This window comes from Zalophus californianus, chromosome 1 (assembly GCF_009762305.2).
Source record: "Zalophus californianus isolate mZalCal1 chromosome 1, mZalCal1.pri.v2, whole genome shotgun sequence".
Lineage (NCBI taxonomy): Eukaryota > Metazoa > Chordata > Mammalia > Carnivora > Otariidae > Zalophus > Zalophus californianus.
This window is the reverse complement of record NC_045595.1, coordinates 194,209,021-194,222,782: the sequence shown is the minus strand read 5'-3', so window position 1 is coordinate 194,222,782 and position 13,762 is coordinate 194,209,021. Positions and strand designations below refer to the sequence as shown.

Genomic DNA, 13,762 nt, shown 5'->3' with positions numbered 1-13,762 from the left:
TCCCTCTTGACTTCTGACTTTCCTTATTGGTTCTCCAAGAATCTTAGTCTTGCAGCTTTTCCAGTTATGATTCACCATTATTACATGGTAGCCCTGTTGATATTGGGGTAATGTGTGAGAACAGGTGTGTTATATGATTTTCCAGTTAAGTTTCAGTCTTTAGTAGGCCTGTATCTCTCTGGTTGTGACCAAATTTACTAGTGTTGTCTCTAGTATAAATTTTCCTCACTTTAGTGAGGAAAGACTGAAGAGAACTGGAAAGAAAGGAATGAAACTGAGGGTTCTAGAAAGGAGTGGGGTGGGTGGATGGGTTAGCCTGGTGACGGGTATTAAAGAGGGCACATTCTGCATGGAGCACTGGGTGTTATACTCAAACAATGAATCATAGAATACTACATCAAAACTAATGTTGTAATGTATGGTGATTAACATAACATAATAAAAATTTAAATATATATATATATATATATACACACATATATATATGTATATATATATATATATATATAAAACAAAAAAAAAAAGGAATGCCTAAGTCTCTGGGACAATGCACCAGTAATGTTTTGCTCGCTGGGCAGGAGACTTTTATAATCAAAAGGCATTGGACATATTCATAAGGACTGGTTTTTCCCTCTTCCTGCCAGAAGCATGCAGGGATCTTTCTCAGATCTTCATAAAGAGATTCTGAATAAGGTTCCTGGAGGTAAAATTCCACAAAATTGTGAGGGACCCTCTGATGTTGCAGTCCCCTGGTGAATCTCAATCTCAGTCTCTTCTATTCTCAACTTCTAGCAGTTCATCAAAATTATCATTTAACAATTTCTACCTGCTTATCACTTTAGAGGCTTCTACTCCACATACGCAGTTGTTGGCTATGAATCTCAGGATTGGTCCATCTCTCCAAAATTTGGGTGGAAGTTTGCCCTTTGACCTCAGTTCTTTGATGGGTCCAAGTAAAGTTGTTGACTTTAGTTAGTTTTGCTTTTACTTGTAAGGATTTTCTTACACCCTTGGAAGCTCTCCAGACTTCCAGGCTTTTCAAATGTCAGAGCTGAAACCAGAAGTCCCTCGCCAATAGTCATGAACCAACCTAGGCCCCAGCAAATACATTAAATATTTTTTCACTTTACTTGTAAATGAGTATATGTATTACTTTCAATGATGACATAAGTGAGAAGTGAATTATTGACAGTTTTCATGGCATGATTAAATTACTCAGTATTCTATCACCTCCCAAATGTCAATTTGCTTCTTTTTTTTCTATATATGTGATTATAATCCTCAATGTAATTTCTCTTTCTTCATTGAAATTCATGTGCAATTTTAGAATTACATATTCCAAATGTGTAAATTCTTCTAGAGTATTACTTGTGATTGGCAACATCCATAGCAAACCAAATGTAACGGTGAAAGAATACTAAACTGATGCATTGTTGTAGAATAAACTTTAGATTAGGCAATACGAGAATCTCAATTTAAGTCCTTCCATACTAATTTGCCAAAAGACCTTCATAAAAAGAGCTAAACACCCTATATACTGTTTGACTCCTTATGTATATAGGCTCCAACTGAACTCATTGTCTCATTTGTAAGTTAAGTCAAATTCCAACAGTGTTTTTTAGCTTTCATAACTGAGGAGAATATTTTGAATGAACTTCTTTTATGCCAACATTTATTCTGTTTTTAAAAAGCTTTCCACCAAAGGTTTACTTAGGTTTTATAAAGGCTTTATCAATGAGACCTTAAACTAATCTTCACTTAAATTCTATACCCTTTGCTCTCATTTCTTCAATTCCAATGTTAAAAAAATTCTTAAAACAATGCTATTTTCCTATTTAATTACTTAAAATTAATTTATAGGATTTATTTTTCTGAATATGCAACTATTCTTTCTTAACCCTAATACTACTCATGCTTTTCCTAACCAAAATTTGTTCTTCCTAACTAGATAAAAAACTTCAATAAGTTAGAAGCACCTGTGTTTGTGTGTGTGTGTGTGTGTGTGTGTGTGTGTGTGTGTGTGTAATATTAGTAACTAGAATAGTCACTGGAGAGTAAGGTATTTTTATTTATTTATTTTTTTTACTTTTATTTATTTATTTGAGAGAGAGAGAAAATGAGAGATAGAAAGCACGAGAGGGAAGAGGGTCGGAGGGAGAAGCAGACTCCCTGCTGAGCAGGGAGCCCGATGCGGGACTTGATCCCGGGACTCCAGGATCATGACCTGAGCCGAAGGCAGTCGCTTAACCAACTGAGCCACCCAGGCGCCCGAGTAAGGTATTTTTAAATAAATGTATTTGTACTTAATTATATTTCCCTGTAGTCCAGCAATTCTGAAACATTTTGTTTTGAGAAATCTTACATGTTCAAAAATTATTGAGGCCCACTGAAGAGTTTCTTTCATAATTTAAAGTCCATCTATATATATCATGTTGGAAATTATACTGAAGTTATTTTAAATTATGTGTTTTTTAAAAGTAACAATACCTTCATTGCATAACATAAACAACATAAATTTATGAAAATAATTATTTTCCAAAGCAAAAAAATTAAGGAGAATATAGCATTGTTACATAGTTTTAGAAACCACTTTAATGTCTAGCTTAAAGAAAGACTGGGATTCTCGTATCTACTTTTGTATTCTCTCCATTTGCATTCAATTTGCTGTTCATTATAGCCTCTGAAAATTTGCAGCATGCATACATGATAACGAAGATTAGACAGTGCAAATAATGTTTTAATATTTGTATAAAAGTAGTTTTGATTTCATGGACATACTGAAAGTATATTCAGGACCCCCTGGGTCACATTTGAAGACTCTTGTTTTAAATAATGAGCATATCGTAGAAGGGTTTTCATTTCATTTATATTAGATTTCTAGTATAGCACTATCACATCGTGAGTGATTTATATATATATAATATTAATTTATTATGTAATTCTAACATATAGAAAAGTTTTCAATTTAAATGCAGCTGAAATTTGTATTGATTCTTGTTTTTATTACCAGATAATAATAATGAAAGAAAGATCAAAACCAGAAGTTACTTGTGGGTTATGATTTAGTTTCCATAAAAAATATAATAATAATTATAATAGATAATCTGTTATACATCATAAGCCAAATTGCTTCTCTTATAGAGTCTATTTATTTTTTTAATATATTTTTTAAGATTTTATTTATTTATTTGACAGAGAGAGACACAGCAAGAGAGGGAACACAAGCAGGGGGAGCGGGAGAGGGAGAAGCAGGCTTCCTGCCGAACAGGGAGCCCGATGCGGCACTCGATCCCAGGACCCTGGATCATGACCTGAGCCGAAGACAGACACTTAATGACTGAGCCACCCAGGCGCTCTATTTATCTTTTATTTGGCAATATTTTATAATTTCTTCTGAGATTTTAGCTCATCTGTTTTGGTAACTTAGTTTAGTCTTTCTATTTGGAAATTTTATTTGGAAAAAGTTTTTATTCATGATACAATATTTTAGTTTTATTATTAGCTTTTCTACATAATTCAATGATTTTTGTTCTGGGGCTCCAGGGAACATAGAGAAGTAACAAAAGGAAGAAGGATGGAATAAAAAATATTGTTTTTATACAAAATAAATCTTATACAGATATCCCTAAAATTAGCTATGGTTTCTCTCAACATCATCAAATCAAATAATGCCAAGATTTTTCTTTTCCTTTCTAGAATGTCTTGCATCCATTTCTGAGAATTTTCCAACTTCTAAGTTGTACCTGATGTTGAGCTGAGAGGAATTTAAGGAAGTAAATATAAAAATGTGAAGTTTCAAGAGTGTTCACTACACTAAAATCACCACCTAGTACAAATAAGAAAATAGTGGCAAAATCTCAAGACTTAAAGGGAAGATAGAAAACCTTAAGGACATCTAGAAAGGAAAAGAAGGTTATATAATGCAGTTCATTGGACATTCCATCAACAATAAGAGGCATAGAAGACAGCATAGCAATTATTTTAATGCTGAGGGAAGTAATTTTGAATGTAGTACTAGACATGTAACCAAATGTTCATTCATATCAGAAGAAAACAACATAATTTTTATAACACAAGAAGCTAGATTATAACTAACCCTTACACAACTAAACAATTAAGCAGCAACAAGGATAACAAGAATAATAACAACTCCAGAAAGGTAGTGTTAGAATGTAAGACACAATATCGAAATATGTTTTAATCAATTTTTTATTAAATGTAAATAATAATTACTGTCAAAATTTGATACTGAAATATTATTGTAAATTCTAGATAATCTATACTGAAAGTGAGAACTAAGCAATGGGGAAAATGGAAATAAAACCTGATTTTGTTTGGCAACAAATTACAGTTGGAATTTAGAAGTTTTGTGAAATATGAATTTTAGATATTCTAATGAAAAAGAGAAGGATAAATGCCAAAAATAAAATATAAAGTGTATTTTCAAACACAATAAAATAATTTAAAAAGGCAGTGGTAGAATTAATTATATTATACAGGGAAAAAAAGCAGTAGAAAATAAAAGAACAAAGCCATGTATGCAATTTATCAATAAAATACCAGAAACTCAGATTTTAAAAAAATGAAATGTACAATGTTTATATCTTTCCATTGTTATACAAGAGACAAGTCAATATCAGAGCAGTGCTTATAAAATTGGGCTTTCTTATCCATAGGTCTTGAGACCTCAATCATAGTATACCAAGAGACTATACTTAGTTATAATGCACTTGATTCAATGAGATGTTCTTGTGACATTTGTATTATATTTGATAACTTATAGAGACAGAAGAAAATTTCCAATATTAATTCTTTTTTCCATGAGAAGATGTTGTCTAATTTATAATAGGTTTTTGGAAAAACCTTGAGGGGAAATTAGACATCAAAATAACAACTTCAAGGTAAAGCTATTCATTTCGTTGACCTACGGTGACAATTCCATTTAGCCATGATTGTGAAAAATCTACTTATTACTCTAATTAAGAAACACTGCCCCACTGCCTCTCCATGGGTTTGAGCTTGGCAGGCCCGCTGTGGGCTGCAGGGCTGTGGGAGGTTGGTTCACCTCCATCCTACGTACTGTCCTTGGTCGCCTGCTGGTCCAGGTCCTCATGGCAGGCGCCCAGAGGCAGGGATTGGCAATGGTGACATTCTGCTTGTGATTACTGCTGCTGAGCTGCAGCAAACTCACCATGTGGCTGTTCTCTCCCCTCAGCCACCAGAGCTTCCTGTTTGAGGACAATGGCCAGGGGAGGATGAGGAAGATGTGGATGAAGATGCTCATGATTCAGAGGTTAAGGTGGCGAGCCTGAGAGTAGTAGAGGTACAAAATTGCTCCAGTGTGGTTGAATCAGGAGATAACCAAGAAGAACAGAAATGGGTGGACCTACCCAGGAAGCCACCTGACCCCATGGGAAATGTGATTTGTTGGCAAAGAAAAAGAATATGACTGTCTGCAACAGAAAGCTCTGCAGGAATTAAAGCAACAGCAAGAAAAAAGAAAAGAAAAGGAAGAATGTGAAAAAGGTAATTGCTGAAGAAAAGCATAAGGAATGGGTTCAGAAAAAGAATGAACAGAAAGGAAAAATGGAAGAAAATTAATAAAGAAATGGAGGAAAATGCAGCAGAGGAACTGGAGAAGGAACATTTGTAAGAAAAGGCAAAAGAAAAAAATATCAAGAATGGTGAAAGAAAAAAATGCTGAAAAATGTTATAAGAAGAAAAGGAAAAAGCAAAACAATGGCAATGTGGATTACAGGGAAAAAAAGTTTTAAGGAGTGGTTGGAAAATTTCAAAAAATAAACCTTGTCTGCCTGCAGAGATCTATGGTTATGCCAGTGGAAAACACAGAATTCTACAGTGGAAATTCTGATTGAAAATCAGCCTCTCATAATCCAGTCCCATGGAAATCCACCCATATGTCTCCTTCCAAAGAAGCTAAGGACCTATGAGGAAAGAAGACTAAAAGTCCTGTGATAATTTAGGCAAGGAGCTCATTGTTTCTGGTTGTTCAGAGTGGGAAGTAGTCTTTTGTCTTGGAACTCTGTGAAGAATACAAAGATAGTGGATGTGGGAAATGCTTTCCCCTGGAGCTAATTTTAAACTTAGAATCATTTTTCACTGCTCAGTCAACCCCTCAACATTTGATGTGATTATTGGCAAGTTCAAATTTTTGCATTTGTATATGTTGTTCTTAGAATTAATTGAGGAATGTGTTTTACAAATTTTCATTTTTATAGGTGATTTAAGTTGATCTTGGGATATTGTTTCACAGGGTAAGTGACTGAATATCTAACAATTGTGTTTATATGTAGCTTTTATTAAAACTACACTGTAATACCAATAAAACTGACAATCATATTGTGTTAAAAAAAACACTGACTGTGAATAGATATTTGTTTGAATACATATGTACATGCTTCACTGAATGTTACATGTTAGTGTTTTATTTATGTTCTATTTAATAATACTAATAAGTTTATTTTTTCACATACTGTATTAATTCTGAAATTCGACATGAGAAAATTGAGATTATTCTGTTCTCTCTGTAAATTTTCACTCACTCAGTTAACCTAAATATTATCTCAAATAACTATTTAGATCACCCTTCAAATATTTTGCAGTTGACTGTGACAAGCCTTTGTAGATAAGATAAAAAGGATTTGTGAACTATTGTTTCCTAAACAAGGAGAAAAAATCTGTCACACGGTATATTAACTACTAATTTTAACCAGTAATATTATCTTTATTTTCAGTATTGATAGAAAAAATAAATTATTTCAAGAATTGAAAGAAACAGTTAAACATGATCAATTTGTATAGTCTTAGAGATATTAATGAATATTGAGTAAAATAAAAATAATGAAAAGTAGCTTGAAAATAATTTCAATTTCAAATGAACATATTTCTCAACACTTAATTTGACATATAAACGGACATTCACATTTAACATTGGAGAATTCTGAAACAAATTATCCTATTCATGTTATTATAACAGATAAAATTAATAGAGATATTTACTAATGTTCATAATGTATTACTAACATATTCATGCTTTCATTATTTTATGGCTGCATAACATTTCCTTATTTCATTAAATGTATATTCAAGTGTTTCTTTATTTCACTGCTAGAAAGTGTTTAGAATAATTATATTACTGCTGTGAACACACAGGTTTACTTAAAGCAGTGTTTATATGTGAATATTTAAGTTAAGTTTCTACCAATTGAATTGTTCTGTAAAACACCTCAAAACCTAATGTTTAAGATATTTTTTAAATTGCAAAGAAGTGTAAATTACTTAATAACCCAGGTATAATTAGTTTATACAGTGTTAGAACTTTCAGTATTTTACTTTAAAAAGAAACTGCATGCACATGAAAAACAAAATCACTTTAGAGAAAATTGCAAGTTAATGTTTCTTACTCTATTCTTCAATGGATATAAAAATGAAAGGTACAATAAAAGGATCAGTGGCCTAAAGTTAAAATGCAATATCTTTTGAGAGCAAAAAATCATAAGCATAGCACTAAGTAACCACTTATACTTCTGTGGCCTGACTAGTAAAATAAAACCTCAGGGTGGCACTTAGAATAACTCGCATTATGCTTTCCAATATTGTCTTATGCAAGGACTCATTAATTTTTACATGATAGCTTGACCTAAAAACATTTTTAACAGCTTACAAATCATACTCCAATATGTCATTTAATATTTTGATGGAATAAAAGGGAAAATCTGATATTTCCAGGACCATTTAAAACAATACTTTTCTTTTCTTTTCTTTTTTTTTTTTTTTGCTATATATATTGCACTGTTCAACATTTCTATTGTTTCCAGATTTGGTCTCTTAAAAAAAAAAAAACAAACTGTAATCATTCTTCTTTTATAAATCTTTTTCCTAGGAGGAAAACAAGTAAATTATCTAAAATAAGCATACATTTCATTCAACTGAAAATTTATTTCCAAAGTATTTGTAATAATTTACATCCCAATTAGCAAAACATAAGAGTTCTGACACTCTACTCTCTCCTTAATATTTAGTATATCAGTCTTTTTCCATTATCCATTCTATTAATGTATCTTTTGTTGCCTTGTGTTTTGATGTTTTAATTTTTTTTAAATTAAGCTATTCTGTATACTATTATAGCTATTCTGTATTCATTGTATACTCATCTAAACTTAAGAAGGAAGTTTTATGGGGCACGTGGGTGGCTCAGTCACTAAGGGTCGGAATTCGGCTCAGGTCATGATCCCAGGGTCCTGGGATTAAGCCCTGCATCAGGCTCCCAGCTCGGTGGGAGTCTGCTTCTCCCTCTCCCACTCCCCCTACTTGTGTTCCTGCTCTCGCTCTCTGTCAAATAAATAAATAAAATCTTTAAAAAAAAATTGGGGAAAACTGATATTTTAGTAATATTGTTTTCTAATCCATGAATATGGTATATATCTCCATTTGTCATCTTTACCTTCTTTTTTGGTATATTTTGTTTTTACAAGTCTGTATTTTCGCATATATAATTTATTTATTTATTTATTTATTTTTATACTTCTAGAGATAACTTTATAAACACTTACATCTTATTTAAATTCCAGTTAATTAGCATATAGTGTCAGGATTACAATTTAGTGATTCATTACTTACAAAGAACACCCAGTGCTCATCAGAAGTGCCCTCCTTAATGCCCATTACCCATTTAGTCTATGCCCCTGCCCAGTTCCCCTCCAGCAACCCACAGTTTGTTCTCTATAGTTAAGAGTCTGTTTTATGGTTTGCCTCTCTATATACCCTCTATGTTCATCTGTTTTGTTTCTTAAATTCCACATATGAGTGAAATTACATAGTATTTGTCTTTCTCTGACTGACTTATTTTGCTCAGCATAATACATTCTAGCTCCATCCACATCATTGCAAATGGCAAGGTTTCATTCTTTTTATGGTTGAGTAATATTCCTTTGTATATATACACCACCTCTTCTTTATCCATTCATCAGTTGATGGACGTTTAGGCTCTTTCCATAATTTGGCTACTGTTGATAGTGCTGCTAAGAACATTGGGGTGAATGTATCCCTTCAGATCAGTATTTTTGTATTCTTTGAGTACATATATAATTTATTTTTTTAAAGATTTATTTATTTATTTATTTGAGAGGAAGAATGAGATAGAGAGAACATGAGAGGGGGGAGGGTCAGAGGGAGAAGCAGACTCCCCGCTGAGCAGGGAGCCCGATGTGGGACTCGATCCCGGGACTCCAGGATCATGACCAGACCTGAAGGCAGTCGCTCAACCAACTGAGCCACCCAGGCGCCCCATATATAACTTATTTTTAAGTATTGCCATTTTGTTGATACTATATAAAAGAAAATGTAATTGTATATATAACTATACATGTACAGAGTTATATATGTATAATGTGTAGACAATATATATGCATTTATTTGTGTGTGTACACATACAGGGAGAAAGAAAGGGGTCATGTTTTACCATAATTATATGCTATCTTACAGCATTAAGAAAGGATAATTTAAAAGTAAGTTAAAATACCATTTACTGAAGTTGTAAATTCATAGATCACAACCTTTCTTGGTAAATCTTTGAATATTCTTTTAATAAATTTTGTCATTTAATATTGGAAATAGAAATATTCAAAAAGACCAGATCCTCCTCTTGAGAAGGAACATTTCATTTTTTTTGGTCAGTATGTATGCTTGAAAAATGCATAAAATGCAAGCCTGTTCTTCTGTGATCATTCAAAAATAAAAAAGGGTATGCTATCTTTTACATATTTTTCAATATACCTGTCATATTTATCTGAAAATGTTAATAGTGTATATTTGATCTTTGATTCATTTCCACTTGTATTATCATCAGATCAAGGAAGCATATTGGCTTGTATTTTAATTTGTCTTATGTCCTAACCTTATTCTTGTATAATTTTTACTTCTTTTTCTGAGAGCCTCTTGATGACTCTCAGTGATTGTAGCTCATTGCTATAGAACTTTCCATTTCTGAGAATGCCCAGATTAGTGCCATTCCTATTTCCTGTCTAGTTGAAAATAAACTGTTGTTCTTTATTTAGTGATGTATTCTGTTAGCCACATAAAGCTTCATACAGGCATAATTATTGAGCTTCTGTCAAGAAGGCATTCTATTCTATGAACAGACACAGAAAAAATTACAAAAAGTTATTTTATACCATTGTTGTTTGGTTTCTCACCTTAAGGTATGGTGTTATTGCAAGTTTCAATATTTTTACTCCTTGTAGTAAGCACTAATATTGGAAATTATGAAAAATAGGAGGAGCAAGATACAAAATACATACAAGATATGTGTACTAGTTAAGAATGTTGCCTTAATAGTTAGACTAAGTTTGAATTCATTTGTCCATCTTTCTTGTTGTGGAAACTTGGACAACATTTTAAATTTCTCTTGAAGTTTCAACATCTATAAAGTAGAGATACAAAAAGTACTAAGTGTATTACTTTGAGGATTGTTAGAGGCAATAAATGTAAAATGTTGAGCACATTGCTTACCAAGAAATATTACTTACTTTTTATTTATTTAGTTTTTAAAATATTTTATTTATTTATTTGAGAGAGAGAATGAGAGATAGAAAGCATGAGAGGGAAGAGCATCAGAGGGAGAAGCAGACTCCCTACTGAGCAGGGAGCCCAATGTGGGACTCGATCCCAGGACTCCAGGATCATTACCTGAGCTGAAGGCAGTCGCTTAACCAACGGAGCCACCCAGGCACCCTACTTACTTTTTTTTTAGCTGTTATTCAAAAGGTCTTTATCAGGGTCTCCTGAACAGATTGAAGTTTATTTCAGAAACTAGATGTCTTGTAGATTTATCAGTATAACAAATTACCACAAAACCCTAAGGCTTTAAACAATCAGTTTATTTACTCATAATCTTGTATGTCAGCAATGTGGAATGAGTTTAAATGGGCAGTTCTGTGAGTTCTGCCTGGGGTCACTGGTAAGTCATAGTCATCTTGTGACTCTACTATTACTAGACATTCTAAGATGGACTTAGATGTCTGGTGTTGGTTGTTGGCTGTCAGTTGGTAGTCAGATGACAGTTCTAGAGAAACTCAGCTAAAATAGTCCTTCATGTGATCTATAATCCTTCAGTAGGGTGGGTAGGGATTATTTGCATGGCAGTTTGAGAACAAATTGCCAGGGAGTGAGAGTGGAAACTTCCAGTCCTCTTCAGGTTAGCATCTGAATTCCCACAATGCATGTCCAATACATTTTGTCAGCCGACCCAGTTTACAAGACCAATACTTATTCCATGAGGTGGAAAAATAACCTTCATCTCTTGCTGAGAAGGGCAGCAGGAAAATCCCATAACAAAGTGAGAGGAGGAATTTGTAATAATTTCCTTTTTCAATTAAATACACAAGCTTTATTTCTCAGAATATGTACCCTGAACTTATTATGCTAACAAAGTATTTGCCAGTTCTCTGTAATAATGAAATTTCTCTAATGTTTTCTGAGAAAGAAAAAAATCATGAAAATCTTCCTAATAGAGGACAGAGGGTAATGGTTGGTACTAGTAGAGTATTATTAAGAACATTTAGGTTTTAATTTCTATTAAAAATAATCTCATTTACATCTGCAAGGATGTTTTCATGGAATTATTTTTACCAGTGTAGTTGTAAACAACATAAATGTATGAAAATCAGTAAAAGGTTTTATACATAAATTGTAATAAACCAGTAATATTTAACATTCTGACCCAATAAATTGTCCTTATGTTTACAGAAGTGCTTACCTCTGTTAGAGAATGACAGTATTCTTTCTGACAATTATATTTTTTGTTCTCTCTCTGTGCTGATCATTTTTCTGATTTTTTTTAGTATAAATTACCCGTTTTTTAAAGTTTTTATATAAAATCCAGTTAGTTAACATACAGTGTAATAATAGTTCAGGTGTACAATAGTAATTCAATACTTCCATACATCACCTGGTGCTCATCACAACAGGTGCCCTCCTTAATCTCCATCATCTATTTCATCCGTCCCCCCACCACCTCCCCTCTGGTAACCATGTTTGTTCTCTATAGTTAAGAGTCTGTTTCTTGGTTTGCTTCCCTCTCTCTCTCTTTTTCCCTTTGCTTTTTGGTTTTGTTTCTTAAATTCCACATATGAATGAAATCATGTGGTGTTTGTTTTTCTCTGACTGACTTAGAAAATGAAACTGTACTTTTGAAATATTTACATTATTTCACAATTTTATGTCTTTTTATTAAAATACAAAGAACATGACATTTTTCAGTAACTTAATTATTAAGAGATAACCATAGCCATGTATGATCATCATTGTTCCCTGTGCCATGCAAAATATAGCAGCACTAAATATATTTATTTCCAATAAATGTTGAAAGAAAAGGCAAATTGAATACTTAAAATGAATTTTTCTATTGAAACTTGATAGCAGCTTTTATTTTCCTAAAAAGGAAATGTTTGCTCATTAGCAAGCATCTGGTGGTCATGGAATAATGGTCACAGTTCTCTTTAATGAAGGAATAATGAGTAACTAAATGGCTTACATTTGTAATGTATTTTTCAGTACCAGAGGACCAAGCTGTCGTTTGTTTTCCTGCAACTTGGTTTTGAATGGGAAGTTCAGAAGGGCAATTGGCTTTTTTATCTTTTTTTTTTTTTTTTTGGTAACAGGACAGAGTCATTACTACCTTTCCATTGTTCTCCTTCTCTTGTCAAGGGCAAGCCTTTTGACTCTGTACATTTGCTACTGATTCCATTTAATAGTTGTGGTCAAGCAGAAATCAGGCTAGATATGACTTGTGCACTTGAGTTTCCACACCCTATTTACCAAAACACAAATTGATTTAGCCTTTGACATGCTTTCTTTGCTCACCTAGAGATGTGACAGAATCAGTAACTCTAAGGAGCTCTACAGGTTACAGCATGAGAAAAGATTAAGGCCACAGAAGCCTGCACAATTTGAGCTTTCAGCCTTGGAAATCCCTGCCCAAAAAATGAGAACATGTTTTTGGCTTCATGAATATTTTGAAATTGTTATTATATTCAGATAATAGTGTCTGAAAAATTGTATCAGAGACTACATCTTTTTGTGAAGTAAAAAGGAATGGGATAAATGCTATCTAGGATTTATTTTTAAAAAATAAAAGAATCATTTTAGAGTCGTATATCATCCTTATGTGATGTGTGTGTCTAGGGGTTTGTGAACCATTGGGTTATCTTCCTCTTAATAATTTTTTTAAAGATATTGTTTATTTATTTGACAGAGAGAGAGACACAGCGAGAGAGGGAAGAGGGGCAGAGGGAGACGCAGGCTTCCCGCGGAACAGGGAGCCCGTCGCGGGGCTCGATCCCAGGAACGACCCGAGCCGAAGGCAGACGCTTAATGACTGAGCTGCCCAGGAGCCCTCCTCTTAATAATTTTTTATGAAAGCATTGGTTTTGGTTTCCTCCGGAACACAAGGCTGGATAGAGAGCTTAGAAAAACACTTCACATCCTAACCTACTCTTTTTTATATTGCAGTATTTTATAATCTCAGCATAGCTAACAATCCCATAGAGTATATAGGTAGATAGTACACTGTGAAGAAGTCCCAGCCACATTACCTAATCATGAATGATTTTTAACTCTGATATACTCTGATAGATCATAAATGGCCAGCTATTCTCATATACCTTAAGTGAACATATTCCTAGAAACAAAAACAAAGAATCAAAGCAAAAGAAACACTAATAAGCTCTTAAATTTATTTTTA

At 33.1% G+C, this 13,762-nt stretch overlaps 1 pseudogene; it reads left to right on the top strand.

The window, feature by feature from the left end:
* Nucleotides 1-648: 648 nt before the first annotated feature.
* LOC113915854 lies at nucleotides 649-5,984 on the top strand (annotated as a pseudogene).
* The last annotated feature ends 7,778 nt before the right edge of the window (nucleotides 5,985-13,762 follow it).